At 46.7% G+C, this 8,181-nt stretch overlaps 1 pseudogene; it reads right to left on the bottom strand.

The window, feature by feature from the left end:
• Positions 1 to 4,921: 4,921 nt before the first annotated feature.
• LOC123154708 (anthocyanidin 5,3-O-glucosyltransferase-like) lies at positions 4,922 to 6,341 on the bottom strand (annotated as a pseudogene).
• Between the last annotated feature and the right edge of the window lie 1,840 nt (positions 6,342 to 8,181).

The raw sequence follows: 8,181 nt of genomic DNA, 5'->3' as shown, positions 1-8,181 counted from the left end.
CTGGCACTGGCGCAGCCCCGACCATTCCTACAGCTCCGTGATAACGGTATTTTTCTTCTTATTTAGCGTGTTTAGTCCATTTATGACATAATTTAGCCTATTTAGTCCACAAATGACATAATAAGATGAAGAAATTCAAGGAAGAGGAAGGAAAGAAGGAATAGTCTTCTTCTTCTTCTTCTTCTTCTTCTTCTTCTCCAAAATGAAGTTAGCTCTAAGTTATATCAAAAATGGCATAATATGCTTAGTTAGGTCAAAAATGGCATAATTAGCTAGGTAAGCTCAAAAATGGCATTTTCTTCTTATTTAGCCTATTTAGTCCATTTATGACATAATTTAGCCTATTTAGTCCACAAATGACATAATAAGATGAAGAAAATCAAGGAAGAGGGAGAAAAGAAGGAATAGGAAGAAAAGAAGAAGAAGAAGAAGAAGAAGAAGAAGAAGAAGAAGAAGAAGAACTTCTTCTTCTCCTTCTCCAAAATGAAGTAAGCTCTAAGTTATATCTCATAATATGCTTAGTTATCAAAAATGGCATAATATGCTTAGTTCACTCAAAAATGGCACAATTAGCTAGGTTACCTCCATTTTACCAAAGTATGCTTCTTCATTTTCTTCTTCTTCTTATGATTCTAGTCTTATTCTTCTAACTTTCTTGATTCTAGGCTTTGTCGGTCGTCCGGAGCCTGGGGACTTCAAGCAGTTCTTCTTCTTGTCCCGTGAACTTGGTGTCCTCACCGTCTTGTCCGTTGAATGTAGTTGGTCCGTGACCTTCCTCCAAGCACCTGATCACACATAGGGTTTCGTCTTGAGGTAGTAGCCAATTCTCATGCATGGTAAGTGGTAGTTCGGAGAGGAGTGAGTTCACCTTAGTTTCAAGAGCTCTTGCATGTGCTCGTGTCATTGATCCGCTAGTCACTTGGTGAGACGATGGTAGGTCCATGGGGATGACCTTGGGATGCTCCGCATCACTAAAGATATTGCTTGATGCTCTGCTGGTTTATGAGAATATCTTGTGTGAGATTGGGCACGATGGAAACGTGGGTGATTATGGTTTTTGCTGGGTTTGTGAGAGTCTGGTGTGAGATTAGGGCTGATGGTATTCCGAGTTATTACATTTTGGCAACCTGAGTTGGTTGTCCGATTCGTGATGCAATCAAATGAAGAATAATGGAAATTGATATAGTGGTGAGCTCCCTAATTTTGTTGTAGGTGAAGCAATTCTTATTGGTTGATTGCCTGGTATAAGCAAGTCTGCATCTATCGATTAGAATGAATGACGTTTACTTGAGTCTATAACATGTGAAAATATTTGAAGTTGTCACCAAAGCTAAATCCAACTTGTTTCTGCAGATGCATGAGGATATACGATGGAAAAAACAAAGTAAACAATATCAGGGAAAAATACGGTGTGATCTGATCAAGCTAATATGAAGAAAGCATGTATAGATAGAAATATGAAGAAATCAGGTATAGATAGAAAAGCATGGGAGTATCCAAATAATCTCTCAAGAGAGGGTGCATTGCAAGAGAAATCTTCCCTCTTTGAATCATTAACATTGTCATCAAAGATGTCTTCTAACAGTCCATCTTAAAAAGCATTTGTCTAGCTGGCTGTGTTGTCATATGTGTCAGATTCATCACTTCAGTTGATTCGTCCATGCATGATATTGTTTTTGCACGAGAAATTTTGATTCAGCTAAGCAGATTTATTTAGTAATCTGTATGAACATGTTTCAGTTTTCTCTCATTTCTAGACAAGTGTACATATATTATGATGTTGAATAACGTTTTAGCTGATATAATCTAAGCCCATAATTGTCATCCTTGTGGCACCTCTGGTTTTCTTTTGTAAGCAACATTGTGGACGTATTTTTTTGCTTGCACTTGCCTTGATATGTGAAACTCACAGATGTTCCTTAATTTATTTCTGATTTCATACATAAAATACTCTAATTTATTTTTTGTTTCATATACTGATTCATATTGAATGTCCCATGTAAATGGAACCAAACATGGGGCGCAAAACCTTCATTTTTCACCTGATTATTTTTCCGTTATTTTCCATTATATTGGTTAGTTATGCGGATTTAGTCAAAATTTACAGAACTTCAATTATTCTGTCAGAAAAATAGAGGAGTGCGGCAACGCGCATCATCATGATCTAGTAATGTCGTTATTACTTGGGCACCTCTTATTACTAGAACTAAATTCTTTTACGAAGTAAATTACAAACTTAGGACTATATTTTATATACCGTTTTACTAGATTTTGTATATGGCGTTACTAGGGGGGTGTAGAATAAGCTATTCTACACTCACGCTATCTGCAGAGGCTGAGTTCGCGCATAGACGAAGAATGTCCTGCCTCAGTACCTTGAGGAGGCGGTCCGGGGTGTTCTGGAGATGGAGTTTTCTGACCAGCGCTAGTACAACGTCATCCCCCTAGTGGGACGACGCCATCCTCGTCCAATTCTGGTTCACAAACTTAGTGAACAAGGTCCACGCTCACGTGTGGGGGTGTAGTGGCGACTCCTTCTACTCCGTCCCACTTGACGTCGCGGATAACATGCATCTGGCATCGAAGAGATGGACAGTCTGCTCGGTGTAGTTTGGTTGAGAAGTCTGGTATGTGTGCGACTCTGGAATAGCCAGTTCTCCCCAAGTGGCAGTAGCTGCGTCCGGAGGCCCTGCATTTTATTCATGCACAAATTATTTGACAAACATTTTTTATCATGGTATTGACATGACCCAGGAACCATTAACAACTAAATAATTTATACTAAACACGAAGCTTTAGCGGACGACAAGTTATTTTTTCAAGCTACATGGCAAGTTCTTGTGTTTTACAGATGACAGCTTCACTCATGCATAAACGCACCTTCAACATTTCCAACCACAGTTAGACCATCATGGATTTTTCAGTACGCAATTCCTCTTTCATTTTAAAGATAGACCATACTCTGCCATGTTCTACCATGTGTTCAAACTCCACATTCGCATACTACAACTGCCACCTCAACGACAATACGGATGATAACTTATTTTTGCGAGTGCAATATGACAACTATTGTGCTTTTCTTTGTAATACTACACACACTTTGCATTTTTTCTTTTGACCTCCCCTGTTTTTGCTTTCTTCATTGGCCATTTTTCCATTTTTATTGATCTAAATGCATATGTACTTTGTAGAAACATATGGTATTTACGGTTTTACACTTACTGGCATTCGACGTACTTGCGGTTGCACCTAGTGTTAGCTGGTTGACTAATCCCGATCCTGTAAATGAGCGCTGTATGTGCAGCCGTTTCCTTGGGTGTGATAGTTTGCTAGGCTCTCCCTGATCATTCGTCCATCCATATCATGCATGTGTGCTCCCACCCAATGCCCCTGATTTTTACATTTATCCATATTAAGCACTTTTCATTTTTTTACAATCATGTTGCACTTATTTTCTCATATTTTTTCTATTCACAAAGAACATTGTACCTGCGTCCAAGTACTGCCGTAGTAGTGGCAACAAAGGGCCAGTTGAGTTTAGCTCGTCATAACCATGCACATCCCATGACGGCGCTTGTAAAGAACTGTAGAACCATGGATTCCCACCATTTCCCGAATCTATTCCTTGTCCTTCTTTTTCGATCTGCACAACCAGAGCAAGTACAATCAAACTTGAACGTACTTGACTCTAACACATATTAACTGTACCGTGCACTCACGTGCCAACAAACCATACAATGCACATGACAACAAACTACAGCATGCAGATGGCAACAACTATGTCATGCAGATGGCAAAAACCATACCATTCACATGGCAACAATTATGCAATGCTGATGGGCAACACCTACATCATGCACACAATGCGATCAACTACATCGTACACATAATGGCAACAATTAGAGCATGCACATGGCAACACCCACATGATGCACATGGCAACAACCATATCATGCACATGGCAACAATTGGGGTGACCACCTACATCGCAACACTATCATAACCTCAGGGATGGCAACTGTTTTTGCTCTCCCAACCACATCCTAGTCTTAGTTCTACTGCCACTCCCTACATGTGGCAAGATCAGTAGCACACACGGTAACATCTAGTTATTCCCAGATCTTGCCATGGAACCCCCCCCCCACACACACATCAGTGGTTCATGGGAAGGGTAGGAGATGGGGGGGGAGGGAGAGGGGGGTGAAGGGGACAAGGGATTCATCTGGCCGGCGGCTCAATTTGGGCTACATGTCGCCCGATCTTGCCATGGAAATTTCATGGATATGAATGTCCGGCGACGGAGAGGGGGATGAAGGGGACCAGAGGGGGTGGAGGAGGAATTCACCTAGTCGGCGGCTCAATTTAGCCTACAGATCGCCAGATCTTGCCATGGCAACTTTAGGGAGAGCCACGCCGGCGACGGAGAGAGGAAGGAACTGTGAGGGGATCGGGAGGGATGGAGGAGGGTGATGACTTCAGGTGGCGACGTGCCGTGGTCAGGGTCGCACGCTGACCAGGTGGCACGCTGATTGGGTCGTTTGGGGGATAAGCGATCCTGTCCGAATGGTTTTGTTCGGCTCGATCCACTACCAGTCCGAATGGGTCGTTCGGCGCGGACACCCTAAATCCCGAACGAACGCGCATTATCGGCGTCCTAGTCATAATATTTGCACCAAAATTTCCAAGGCTACTTGTCATAGCATGACGCACATCCATAGAAAAAGAAACCAACTTCCTTCACAAACTTTTGATATGAAAAAATGTGAATATTGCCATCAGAAGAACTGAATGCATGGGTCATGATTCCAAACAGCTACCCTGCTGCCTATATCTAATCTCAGGTGTCCTGTTCTTGCATGCCGTGAGCTTTCAAGATTTGCACCTGCCCTGTTCTTGCAAGGACATTAATTTACCTGGTGATCTATCTCCCTTGTGAAGATGAAGCCATCCAGCTCTCCACCAGTTGTGTCAAGGTCACGACCGACTCCCCACCCAGGAGCAGCGCCTCCTTGCCCAGCCGCATGGCCGCCAAGGTCCGCTCTCGGAGCACTCTGCCGCCCTTAGACTCCATCATCCACCTCACCTTGGACTCCACTTCGTCGGCCTGGACCACCTCCTTGTCATACCCTTCCACCGCCATGGCCAAACCCAACTCTTTCTCCAGGAACACTTTGTTAACCCGTTGCTCCGCATAGAGCGGCCAGGCCAGCATGGGCACGCCGGCCATGAGCGTCTCTAGCACGGATTTCCACCCGCAGTGCGTCACGAACGCACCCACCGCGTCATGTGCCAGCACGTCACGCTGCGGCGCCCATGACTTGACGATGAGACCCGTGCCCTTGGTCCGCTTCAAGAAGCCCTCTGGGAGGAGAGCGTCGAGGTCCGGGTCCGGCAGCTTGTCCAGCTTCTTCGCCGGGCCGTCGATGTCCCTGGGCGGGCTCCGCACAACCCACAAGAACCTTTTGCCACTCGCTTCCAGGCCTATGGCCAGCTCTCTGGTCTGATTTGCGCTGAACAGGCTGCGGCTGCCGAAGCAGAGGAACACCACGCTGGCCTTGGGCTGTGTGTCTAGCCATGTCAGGCACTCTTGGTCGTGCTTCACGCCCACCTCCTCCGACTTGATCAGCGGCCTGATGCAGTAGACATGAGGCGTCGGGAGGCCGGGAGGTGTGCAGAGCCCGACACTGATGGCATCGACGGCGCGCGACTCAAGCGAGCGGAAGGTGTTGACGATAAAGCCCTCGGAGCGGCAGAGGTAGGGGGACACCCCCAAGAAAGCTCTGTATGCCGCGTCGTCACGATCCATGAGCGGCTTTGAAGCAGTGCATTGCCGGGAACAAGGGGAGTCCCGGCACATGCACGAGCTCCTCGCCCATGTCTCGAAAGCTGGCGGCGCTCCGCGCGTGCAGCACCGGAAGGTACAAGGAAATGGCCAGAGTCTTGGCACATCATGTGAAGAAGCAGTAGGCGGGGATGCCGGCGACACTGCAGAAGAAGTCCACCACCAGGATGGCCGGGGAGGCGCCATCCAGGAAGTCACGGAGCTACGAACTGGAGGCGCGGGCGGCCTCGAAGGTCACCGCCTCAGGGTGGACGGAGTCTACGGGCATGAGCTCGACCCGCGGGAGGCAGTGGAAGGAGATGGAGGGGTTGACCGCGGTGACGTCGGCCAGGAAAGGCCCGGTAGCGCCCGTGTCTTACGACGGCTTGATGATGACGATGGTGACGGCGAGGCCATGAGCGGCCAAGATTTTGCCGAGCTCGGCCATGGAGACGAGGTGGCGCAGGCCGGGCGCCGGGTATAGTACCACCTGCTTCCGGGTGGTTGCGGCGGCGTCCATCGATCACGTACGACGACGAGAGGCTTGTTCAGTCCCGGCCGGAGCAGTGTGGTGTCGGCTTTTCTTTGGTGTGTGGCGCGGATGGAGATGGCGAACTAGAGCCCCGACAATTTATAGATAAGCAAGAGCAACGCAACACAACCTATCGAAGTATCGATGGCCACTTGTTTCCCACTATCCCTAGGCTAGCCAGTACACCGGCCGGGCCACACCACGATGGGCAAGCTCACCAGCAAAGAAAGCAACGACACCATCTTTGGTAACAGAGAGCCTGATAATGATCGGTGTACTTGTACTAGGTATGCTATCGCCACTCCTTCGGTCACTACTTTTTTTTCACGAATACGCAAAGCTTGCGTATCATTTTATTGATAGAAGCAAAGCAGAAAAGTACATAGGCGTGGACATGGGACCCGGAGCAAAATGACACAGGACAGAAGAAAAGACCACAGCTAAACCACCAAGCCAGACCCAAGTAGAGGGGCAAGCCGAACCGACCAAACATCAAACATCTCTAGATCCAACACCGGGGATGCCGCGAGCAAGCAAGATGGCACCTTCAAGAAGGTGAGCGATGTCGTGATGCCGCCGCCATCCGATCCAAAGAACCGGACCAAAGGTTTCCCCCGTTGCTCGAAGAGGGGCATGGATAGAGGTCATGACAGCGCCTCCAGGGAGCTAAACGACACCCGCGGGTGCCACCGCTGCCAGCATCGGCGAGCCGAGCAGGGATTTCGCCCTGGCCTAATTCCGAGCGATCCCATTGCCGCAAATCAGGGTCCGAAGATGAGGAAGTCACTTGAGAGGGTGGGTGGAGTTGCACCTTCGGTCAATACTAAGGGTTAGTTCTTTTGGCAGCTTAGAAAATAAGCCGTTGCTATAATCCAGGGTATAGGTACATGAGCAGCGTGACCAGCTAGTTTTGCCATGCTGTAAGACCAGTGGCGGAGACAGGGGGACCAACAGGGGTCCTGGCCCCCCTAATGTCACTGGTTTAAGACTAATACTAGTGTAAAAACATATTTTTTTTGCTGTTAAAACCGAGTATTTTAATAGACTGGCCCTCCTCAACTAGGTTTAGCAACGTTTGGCCCTCCTCATTGGATTTTCCTGGCTCCGCCACTGTGTAAGACGTAGACCTCGCCAAGCTGCAAGATTGAAGCTTGGCTTGCCCTGGCATCTAACTTGTACTAGCACATTCCTGTGGCAAGGACCCGTTAACCAAGCCGGCGACTGGTTGTGTGACCGGCGCAAGATCCAAGCCCTCGAGATATGTGATAGTAGTATTGCCCATCAAGTAAGTACTTCCTGGTTTTTAAAGGTCCTTTTTGTTTCCTTCATTGGTTGTCACATTACAATTTAGAGCTGCCTTGTGTTCTTAGTGTTTGTTCAGTTGAATGCGCAGCTTGAATGCATCTTGAGTTAACATCCATGTCTTGTTTGTATGGAGAATGTCGCTCTCCTGCATAGTCCGCCCTTTAATGTTCAAGTGGGATGAAAAATATGGGCCCTGGTGTGTTTGTTGATTGGAGTTATCTGATATCATTTTATTTTTGTATCTGCGTTGAAATAGGAACTGTTGTTCACTTCAAACATGCATGTACGTGTAACTACAATCAAACAAACTTCTCTAAGTCTAGCACTTGGATATTATCTCAAACCTAAACCTTCATTTGACAAATGCAAGTTTCTAATTAAATGCTGCACTATGAAATGTTTTATCGAAATACTGAATTTATATATTTGTAATAAATAATACTTCTCCACTATATATCAGGATACTTTCTGATTGTTTTGTGACAATCCTAGCCTAACAAGTCTGCCTTCGCTTAGAGGACCA

This window comes from Triticum aestivum, chromosome 7A (genome assembly GCF_018294505.1).
Source record: "Triticum aestivum cultivar Chinese Spring chromosome 7A, IWGSC CS RefSeq v2.1, whole genome shotgun sequence".
NCBI classification, from domain to species: domain Eukaryota; kingdom Viridiplantae; phylum Streptophyta; class Magnoliopsida; order Poales; family Poaceae; genus Triticum; species Triticum aestivum.
This window is presented reverse-complemented; position numbering and strand designations above follow the sequence as displayed.